Raw genomic sequence first — 10,749 nt, forward strand, 5'->3', positions numbered from 1 at the left:
CTTCTCTCCAGGTTCCAACTGTGCACCTGCAGAAAAGAGGTCAACCGACTCCTGAAGGTAATCATGTCTTCTTCCTGTTCAAAGTAATTTTCATTCTTACATATTTGCCTCATGGTATCTATCAGATAGCTCTTTCCATAACAATCCTACATAATAAATAACCACAAAGCCTCAGTGACATGTAATGGTAAACATTTCTTTTGCTCTTGTGTCTGGGGTGGTCAGCAGAGCAGCTTTGTGGGGGTGCCTCTCACTGCTAAGAGTCAGCTGGCTGTCACCGGGATGACTCAGCTCAGCTCCTTCAGCAGGCTGACCCAGGCATGTTCTCATGGCATGCTTGAAGAACATAAGAGGGAGTGGGCTCACGCAAGTACTTTGTGATCCTCTGTTTGGGAGCTGTTGTTAACATCCCATTTGCCAAAGCCCGGATTCGAAGGGTAGGGAAATTGGCCATCACTTTAGTGAGAGCATCTATAGAATGACATGGCAAAGGATGCTGGATACAAGGAATGTTGCAAATAGCACGCTCATCCTGGTCCTGACTGGCATTAGGTTCACTCCATAGAGAAGATAAACTCCTGGCCGGGTGCGGTGGCTCACGCCTGTAATCCCAGCACTTTGGAAGGCCAAGGCAGGCAGATCGTGAGGTCAAGAGATGGAGCCCATCCTGGCCAACGTGGTAAAACCCCGTCTGTACTAAAAATACAAAAATTAGCTGGGCGTGGTGGCACGTGCCTGTAGTCCCAGCTACTCGGGAGGCTGAGGCAGGAGAATCTCTTGAACCCAGGAGGCGGAGGTTGCAGTGAGCCGAGATCGCACCATTGAACTCCAGCCTGGTGACAGAGCAAGACTCCATCTAAAAAAAAATAAAAAGGATAAACTCCTGTGTTAGCAACCCCAACATAGTGATGATTTACAACCATCAAAGTCAAATCTTCATCTCCATAAAAGATCTACAGAAGGATCTCCATTGAGTGTTTAAAACAAAAATAGGTTTATTACAAAGGTGTTTTTTATTTGCTTGATTTTGGTTTTTCAGGCAAGTGTTGAAAGATAATTCTCCAGGAGTCTCCTGTTTTCTTCATGTCTTGTGAGCAGGGACTTTAACTGTCACTTGTTCCTGATTATATTTTCAAGTATGTTTGTATGATTCCCATAGGGAGCCTATTTCCATGACAGCATCTCCTGCTATCAACCCTGGTCCCTATCAAGGATGGCCATCATCAGACTTCTCAAAGATGTCAGTGCCTCCTTCACCTGTACCCTTGCTACTCTACTGACAGGAATATTCTCTCCACCTTCCTGAGGAATATAGCACAGTGGTGGCTCCTATGGTTTTGTATAAATCCACTCTAACATTCCCACATATCTGAACTTCTGAACCCTTCATGAATACTATGCTGAGGCAATATCAGCGTTTTCACCTCATTTCTTTTGGGCCATTGTTAGCAGAAACTTTAAGGAGCTATTCTAGCCATCTATTAGGACAGGTTCTAGGTGTCTTTTCCCTGATGTTAAACTTCAAGTCATGAGAGAGGGCTCCTATATCAATAAATTGCACTCTATCACATCTTATTTATATTCTACTCTTGCCAGTAATACACACTTGCCACCCCCCATCCACACACACAATCTTATTCCTTTAAGATCTACACCCCCATTGTGATCCTTGGTTGCTACTGGGACACATTAACCAAGCCCAGCAATGTCTTTGGTATGTTAGATATTTACTCTTGGAGCGGGGAGCTGTGTTTCTCTGTTCAGACTGTGCTGAGACATAATCTTCGTTATTGGTCTGAAGACAATAAAAAGAGGCAGGGTCATCTTGAAGAGTACAAATCAGGTGAGGCTTTAGCAGGGTTCCCAGGCAAGGGGCATCTGCTCTGGTCTGCAAGGGGAGAGAATTCAGAGAAGCATGAGAGCTTGCATCTCAGATTCGTGCATCCAAATATCCCTAAATCAAGTCTCAGAGTCTCTCTTTTTCTATCAGGGCCCTGACTTTTACCTTAAAAGACTTGTTGGCATTTCCACCCTTTTGGCTGTCTGAGCAGCACCATGATGGTTGGCAAGAACAGGTACCTTACAAAGGCAGCAAAAAGGAAGCCAAGAAGAAAGTGGTGGATCCATTTTCTTTTTTTTTTTCCATGTGCCACTTTATTTTTTGTTTCTTTTTTTTAAATTTGTGATGAGAACACTTAACATGAGCTCTATTCTTGTACTAAGTTTTTTTTTAATTTTTTTAAAATTTTATTATTATTATTATACTTTTAAGTTTTAGGATACATGTGCACAACGTGCAGATTTGTTACATATGTATACATGTGCCATGTTGGTGTGCTACACCCATTAACTCGTCATTTAGCATTAGGTATATCTCCTAATGCTATCCCTCCCCCCTCCCCCCACCCCACAACAGTCCCCAGTGTGTGATGGTCCCCTTCCTGTGTCCATGTGTTTTCATTGTTCAATTCCTACCTATGAGTGAGAACATGCGGTGTTTGGTTTTTTGTCCTTGTGATAGTTTGCTGAGAATGATGGTTTCCAGCTTCATCCCTGTCCCTACAAAGGACATGAACTCATCCTTTTTTATGGCTGCATAGTATTCCATGGTGTATATGGGCCACATTTTCTTAATCCAGTCTATCATTGTTGGACATTTGGGTTGGTTCCAAGTCTTTGCTATTGTGAATAGTGCCGCAATAAACATATGTGTGCATGTGTCTTTATAGCAGCATGATTTATAATCCTTTGGGTATATACCCAGTAATGGGATGGCTGGGTAAAATGGTATTCTAGTTCTAGATCCCTGAGGAATCGCCACACTGACTTCCACAATGGATGAACTACTTTACAGTCCCACCAACAGTGTAAAAGTGTTCCTATTTCTCCACATCCTCTGGAGCACCTGTTGTTTCCTGACTTTTTAATGATTGCCATTCTAACTGGTGTGAGATGGTATCTCATTGTGGTTTTGATTTGCATTTCTCTGATGGCCAGTGATGGTGAGCATTTTTTCATGTGTTTTTGGCTGCATAAATGTCTTCTTTTGAGAAGTGTCTGTTCATATCCTTTGCCTACTTTTTGATGGGGTTGTTTGCTTTTTTCTTGTAAATTTGTTTGAGTTCATTGTAGATTCTGGATATTAGCCCTTTGTCAGATGAGTAGGTTGCAAAAATTTTCTCCCATTCTGTAGGTTGCCTGTTCACTCTGATGGTAGTTTCTTTTGCCGTGCAGAAGCTCTTTAGTTTAATTAGATCCCATTTGTCAATTTTGGTTTTTGTTGCCATTGCTTTTGGTGTTTTAGACATGAAGTCCTTGCCCATGCCTATGTCCTGAATGGTAATGCCTAGGTTTTCTTCTAGGGTTTTTATGGTTTTAGGTCTAACGTTTAAGTCTTTAATCCATCTTGAATTAATATTTGTATAACATGTAAGGAAGGGATCCAGTTTCAGCTTTCTACATATGGCTAGCCAGTTTTCCCAGCACCATTTATTAAATGGGGAATCCTTTCCCCATTGCTTGTTTTTCTCAGGTTTGTCAAAGATCAGATAGTTGGAGATATGCAGCATTATTTCTGAGGTCTCTGTTCTGTTCCATTAGTCTATATCCCTGTTTTGGTACCAGTACCATGCTGTTTTGGTTACTGTAGCCTTGTAGTATAGTTTGAAGTCAGGTAGTGTGATGCCTCCAGCTTTGTTCTTTTGGCTTAGGATTGACTTAGCGACGCGGGCTCTTTTTTGGTTCCGTATGAACTTGAAAGTAGTTTTTTCCAATTCTGTGAAGAAAGTCATTGGTAGCTTGATGGGCATGGTATTGAATCTACAAATTACCTTGGGCAGTATGGCCATTTTCATGATATTGATTCTTCCTATACATGAGCATGGAATGTTCTTCCATTTGTTTGTATCCTCTTTTATTTCATTGAGCAGTGGTTTGTAGTTCTCCTTGAAGAGGTCCTTCGCATCCCTTGTAAGTTGGATTCCTAGGTATTTTATTCTCTTTGAAGCAATTGTGAATGGGAGTTCACTCATGATTTGGCTCTCTGTTTGTCTGTTATTGGTGTATAAGAATGCTTGTGATTTTTGTACATTGATTTTGTATCCTGAGACTTTGCTGAAGTTGCTTATCAGCTTAAGGAGATTTGAGGCTGAGACAATGGGGTTTTCTAGATATACAATCATGTCATGTGCAAACAGGGACAATTTGACTTCCTCTTTTCCTAACTGAATGCCCTTTATTTCCTTCTCCTGCCTGATTGCCCTGGCCAGAACTTCCAACCCTATGTTGAATAAGAGTGGTGAGAGAGGGCATCCCTGTCTTGTGCCAGTTTTCAAAGGGAATGCTTCCAGTTTCTGCCCATTCAGTATAATGTTGGCTGTGGGTTTGTCACAGATAGCTCTTATTATTTTGAGATACGTCCCATCAATACCTAATTTATTGAGAGTTTTTAGCATGAAGGTTGTTGAATTTTGTCAAAGGCCTTTTCTGCATCTATTGAGATAATCATGTGGTTTTTGTGTTTGGTTCTGTTTATATGCTGGATTACATTTATTGATTTGCGTATGTTGAACCAGCCTTGCATCCCAGGGATGAAGCCCACTTGATCATGGTGGATGAGCTTTTTGATGTGCTGCTGGACTCGGTTTCCCAGTATTTTACTGAGGATTTTTGCATCAATGTTCATCAAGGATATTGGTCTAAAATTCTCTTTTTTTGTTGTGTCTCTGCCTGGCTTTGGTATCAGGATAATGCTGGCCTCATAAAATGAGTTAGGGAGGATTCCCTCTTTTTCTATTGATTGGAATAGTTTCAGAAGGAATGGTACTAGCTCCTCCTTGTACCTCTGGTAGAATTCGGCTGTGAATCCATCTGGTCCTGGACTTTTTTTGGTTGGTAAGCTATTAATTATTGCCTCCATTTCAGAGCCTGTTATTGGTCTATTCAGAGATTCAACTTCTTCCTGGTTTAGTCTTGGGAGGGTGTATGTGTCGAGGAATTTATCCATTTCTTCTAGATTTTCTAGTTTATTTGCATAGAGGTGTTTATAGTATTCTCTGATGGTAGTTTGTATTTCTGTGGGATCAGTGGTGATATCCCCTTTATCATTTTTTATTGCATCTATTTGATTCTTCTCTCTTTTCTTCTTTATTAGTCTTGCTAGCGGTCTCTCAATTTTGTTGGTCCTTTCAAAAAACCAGCTCCTGGATGCATTGATTTTTTGAAGGGTATTTTTTGTCTCTATTTCCTTCAGTTCTGCTCTGATCTTAGTTATTTCTTGCCTTCTGCTAGCTTTTGAATGTGTTTGCTCTTGCTTCTCTCATTCTTTTAATTGTGATGTTAGGGTGTCAATTTTAGATCTTTCCTGCTTTCTCTTGTGGGCATTTAGTGCTATAAATTTCCCTCTACACACTGCTTTGAATGTGTCCCAGAGATTCTGGTATGTTGTGTCTTTGTTCTTGTTGGTTTCAAAGAACATTTTTATTTCTGCCTTCATTTCGTTATGTACCCAGTAGTCATTCAGGAGCAGGTTATTCAGTTTCCATGTAGTTGAGCGGTTTTGAGTGAGTTTCTTAATCCTGAGTTCTAGTTTGTTTGCACTGTGGTCTGAGAGACAGTTTGTTATAATTTCTGTTCTTTTACATATGCTGTGGAGAGCTTTACTTCCAAGTATGTGGTCAATTTTGGAATAGGTGTGGTGTGGTGCTGAAAAGAATGTATATTCTGTTGATTTGGGGTGGAGAGTTCTGTAGATGTCTGTTAGGTCCGCTTGGTGCAGAGCTGAGTTCAATTCCTGGATATCCTTGTTAACTTTCTGTCTCGTTGATCTGTCTAATGATGACAGTGGGGTGTTAAAGTCTCCCATTATTATTGTGTGGGAGTCTAAGTCTCTTTGTAGGTCACTCAGGACTTGCTTTATGAATCTGGGTGCTCCTGTATTGGGTGCATATATATTTAGGATAGTTAGCTCTTCTTGTTGAATTGATCCCTTTACCATTATGTAATGGCCTTCTTTGTCTCTTTCGATCTTTGTTGGTTTAAAGTCTGTTTTATCCGAGACTAGGATTGCAACCCCTGCCTTTTTTTGTTTTCCATTGCTTGGTAGATCTTCCTCCATCCCTTTATTTTAAGCCTATGTTTGTCTCTGCATGTGAGATGGGTTTCCTGAATACAGCACGCTGATGGGTCTTGACTCTATCCAATTTGCCAGTCTGTGTCTTTTAATTGGAGTATTTAGCCCATTTACATTTAAGGTTAATATTGTTATGTGTGAATTTGATCCTGTCATTATAATGTTAGCTGGTCATTTTGCTTGTTAGTTGATGCAGCTTCTTCCTAGCCTCGATGGTCTTTACAATTTGGCATGTTTTTGCAGTGGCTGGTACCAGTTGTTCCTTTCCATGTTTAGTGCTTCCTTTAGGAGCTCTTTTAAGGCAAGCCTGGTGGTGACAAAATCTCTCAGCATTTGCTTGTCTGTAAAGTATTTTCTTTCTCCTTCACTTATGAAGCTTAGTTTGGCTGGATATGAAAGTCTGGGTCGAAAATTCTTTTCTTTAAGAATGTCCAGTATCGGCCCCCACTCTCTTCTGGCTTGTAGAGTTTCTGCTGAGAGATCAGCTGTTAGTCTGATGGGCTTCCCTTTGTGGGTAACCCGACCTTTCTCTCTGGCTGCCCTTAACACTTTTTCCTTCATTTCAACTTTGGTGAATCTGACAATTGTGTGTCTTGGAGTTGCTCTTCTCGAGGAGTGTCTTTGTAGCATTCTCTGTATTTCCTGAATTTAAATGTTGGCCTGCCTTGCTAGATTGGGGAAGTTCTCCTGGATAATATCCTGCAGAGTGTTTTCCAACTTGCTTCCATTCTCCCCATCACTTTCAGGTACACCAATCAGACGTAGATTTGGTCTTTTCACATAGTCCCATATTTCATGGAGGCTTTGTTCGTTTCTTTTTATTCTTTTTTCTCTAAACTTCCCTTCTCGCTTCGTTTCATTCATTTCATCTTCCATCACTGATACCCTTTCTTCCAGTTGATCGCATCGGCTACTGAGACTTGTACTTTCATCACATAGTTCTCGTGCTGTGGTTTTCAGCTCCATCAGGTCCTTTAAGGACTTCTCTGCATTGGTTATTCTAATTAGCCATTCATCTTATTTTTTTTCAAGGTTTTTAACTTCACCATTGGTTCGAACTTCCTCCTTTAGCTCGGAGTAGTATGATCTTCTGAAGCCTTCTTCTCTCAACTCATCAAATTCATTCTCCGTCCAGCTTTGTTCCGTTGCTGGTGAGGAGCTGCATTCCTTTGGAGGAGGAGAGGCGGTCTGATTTTTAGAGTTTCCAGTTTTTCTGCTCTGTTTTTTCCCCATCTTTGTGGTTTTATCTACTTTTGGTCTTTGATGATGGTGACGTATAGATGGGGTTTTGGTGTGGATGTCCTTTCTGTTTGTTAGTTTTCCTTCTAACAGTCAGGACTCTCAGCTGCAGGTCTGTTGGAGTTTGCTGGAGGTCCACTTCAGACCCAGTTTGCCTGGGTATCAGCAGCAGTGGCTGCAGAACAGCGGGTACTGGTGAACCGCAAATGCTGCTGCCTGATCGTTCCTCTGGAAGTTTTGTCTCAGAGGAGTACCTGGCCGTGTGAGGTGTCAGTCCGCACCTACTGGGGGGTGCCTCCCAGTCAGGCTACTTGGGGGTCAGGGACCCACTTGAGGAGGTGGTCTGCCCGTTCTCAGATCTCAAGCTGCATGCTGGGAGAACCACTACTCTCTTCAAAGCTGTGAGACAGGGACATTTAAGTCCTGCAGAGGTTACTGCTGCCTTTTGTTTGTCTGTGCCCTGCCCCCAGAGTTGGAGCCTACAGAGGCAGGCAGGCCTCCTTGAGCTATGGTGAGCTCCACCCAGTTCGAGCTTCCCGGCCGCTTTGTTTACCTACTCAAGCCTGGGCAATGGCGGGTGCCTCCCCCAGCTGCGCTGCTGCCTTGCAGTTTGATCTCAGACTGCTATACTAGCAATGAGCGAGGCTCTGTGGGCGTAGGACCCTCCTAGCCATGTGCAGGATATAATCTCCTGGTGTGCCATTTGTTAAGCCCATTGGAAAAGCGCAGTATTAGGGTGGGAGTGACCTGATTTTCCAGGTGCCATCTGTCACCCCTTTCTTTGACTAGGAAAGGGAATTCCCTGACCCTTGTGCTTCCCGGGTGTGGCGATGCCTCGCCCTGCTTCGGCTCATGCACGGTGTGCTGCACCACTGTCCTGCACCCACTGTCCGGCACTCCCAACTGAGATGAACCTGGTACCTCAGTTGGAAATGCAGAAATCACCTGTCTTCTGTGTCGCTCACACTGGGAGCTGTAGACTAGAGCTTTTCCTATTTGGTCATCTTGGCTCCACCCCAGTTGATCCATTTTCTAAGAAAGATTGGTATGATGTGAAAGCCCCTGCTGTGTTCAATATAAGAAATATTGGAAAGACCCTAGTCACCAGGACCCAAGGAACCAAAACTGAATCTGATGGCCTCAAGGGTCACATGTTTGAAGTGAGTCCTGCTGATTTGCAGAATAGTGAATTTGCATTTAGAAAATCTAAGCTGATTGCTGAAGATATTTGGGCAAAAACTGCATAACTTCCATGCCATGGATCTTACCCATGACAAAATGTGCTTCATGGTCAAAAAATGGCAGACAATGATTGAAGCTCATGTCAATGTCAAGACTACCACTGGGTGGTGGCTCACGCCTATAATCCCAGCACTTTGGGAGGCCAAGGCAGGTGGATCACCTGAGGTCAGGAGTTTGAGAACAGCCTGATCAACATGGTGAAACCCCATCTCTACTAAAAATACAAACATTAGCCAGGTGTGGTGGTGGTCACCTGTAAGCCCAGCTACTCAAGAGGCTGAGGCAGGAGAATTGCTTGAACCTGGGAGGCAGAGGTTGCGGTGAGCCGAAATCATGCTGCTGTACTCCAGCCTGGTTGACAGAGTGAGACTCCATCTCAAAAAAAAACTACCAGTGGTTACTTGCTTTGTCTGTTCTGCATTGATTTTACTAAAAAAAAAAAAAAAACCACAACAATCAGATACAGAAGACCTGTTATGCTCAGCATCAACAGGTCTAACAAATCCGGAAGAAGATGTTGGAAATCATGACCTGAGAGGTGCAGAGAAATGACTTGAAAGAAGTGGTCAATAAATTGATTCCAGACGGTGTTGAAAAGACACAGAAAAGGCTTGCCAATCTATTTATCCTCTCTATGATGTCTTCGTTAGAAGACTAAAAATGCTGAAGAAGCCCAAGTTTGAATTGGGAAAGCTCATGGAGCTTCATGGTGAAGGCAGTAGTTCTGGAAAAGCCACTGGGGACGAGACAGGTGCTAAAGTTGAACGAGCTGATGGATACGAACCACCAGTCCAAGAATCTATTTATAGTTCAGACTTATAATAGTGGCACATAAAAAGTCCTATTTGTTAAAAAAAAAAAAAAAAGAAAGAAAGACTTGTTGAAGCCATGAGTTAACTGTCCTTTGCAGTTCTGTCACCCTTATAATCGGTTGCTGGGACTGATTTTAACCACATTCTACCCTACAACGGCTAGAGGCCTCTGGCTTTCACATCATACCTCATTTGACACTTAGCTAACCTGAATCATGTGTTTGCCAAGACTTCCAAAGAGTTAACAAAATCTGACCAGTTCCCAAATCTTTGTAATTTTATTGGCCCAACTCCATTCAAGTGTCAAAGTTGTCACATAACCCAATGTGTCACCTTCTACCTGTACCTGTGCAGGTGACAGTCTTGGTGATTGTGATGTTACTGCCTGCCCAGGTTATCACCACTGTACTCCAAAATCCCATCCTGAGAGTCTGAGTTTTAAAACCACTGTTACCAACTCTCATAGCTTGGTTCTCTTACAGGCAGAATCTGAGACAAAGGTCATATCAGGTCGTTTACTTGGGAGTGATACCCAAGAGCAGGAGTGAGGAACCAGGGGAATAAGACCAGGGAAGATGGAAACCAGTAGAAGGGAACAATGCATAAGAATGTTGGCCTCGTCCCACTCCTAGTGAGACTGAGTATTATACATGATCTGTTTTTGATATTTTAATAAGTATGTATTTCCTAGGTAATTTTGAATTTTAATTTTTAGTGATTTGCAATATTTTTCTCATGTTTTAAAATTTTTATTCCATTTGTGGGTTTTTTTTTTCCTGTCCTTTTCTCATATATTAAGATCCAGGGTTGGTTTTTCAAAAAATGTATCTTGGGCTGGCATAGTAGCTCATGCCTGTAATCCCAGCACTCTGGGAGGACAAGGCAGGAGGATCACTTGAGCCCAGGAGTTCAAAACCAGCCTAGCCAACATGGCAAACCCCATCTCTATGAAAAATAAAAAAAATTAGCTGGGCATACTGGCATGCATCTGTGGTCCCACCTATTCAAGAGGCTGAAGTGGGAGGATTCCTCGAACCTGGGAAGTCAAGGCTGCAGTGAGCAGTGACCACACCACCTCACTCCAGCCTGGGCGACAGGGTGAGATCCTGTCTCAAAAAAAAAAAAAAAAAAAAAAGAATATATCTTTAAAAAGCCATTTTCATAGTCACTCTCATATGTTACTGATAGGTCAAACACTGATAAAACATTTCTGGAAAGCCTTTTGCAATTTGTATCAATAACTTAAAATTTTCACCTACTATAATTTCTCGAAGACAAGCTGAACTTGGGTCACAGAAACAGGGTAGGTTTCTGGGTGCCTGGCTT

At 42.3% G+C, this 10,749-nt stretch overlaps 1 pseudogene; it reads left to right on the top strand.

Annotated features, from left to right (window-relative positions):
• The first annotated feature begins 8,160 nt into the window (after nt 1-8,160).
• Nucleotides 8,161-9,448, top strand: LOC112209185 (small ribosomal subunit protein eS1-like; annotated as a pseudogene).
• The last annotated feature ends 1,301 nt before the right edge of the window (nt 9,449-10,749 follow it).

Source organism: Pan troglodytes, chromosome 4 (genome assembly GCF_028858775.2).
Source record: "Pan troglodytes isolate AG18354 chromosome 4, NHGRI_mPanTro3-v2.0_pri, whole genome shotgun sequence".
Lineage (NCBI taxonomy): Eukaryota > Metazoa > Chordata > Mammalia > Primates > Hominidae > Pan > Pan troglodytes.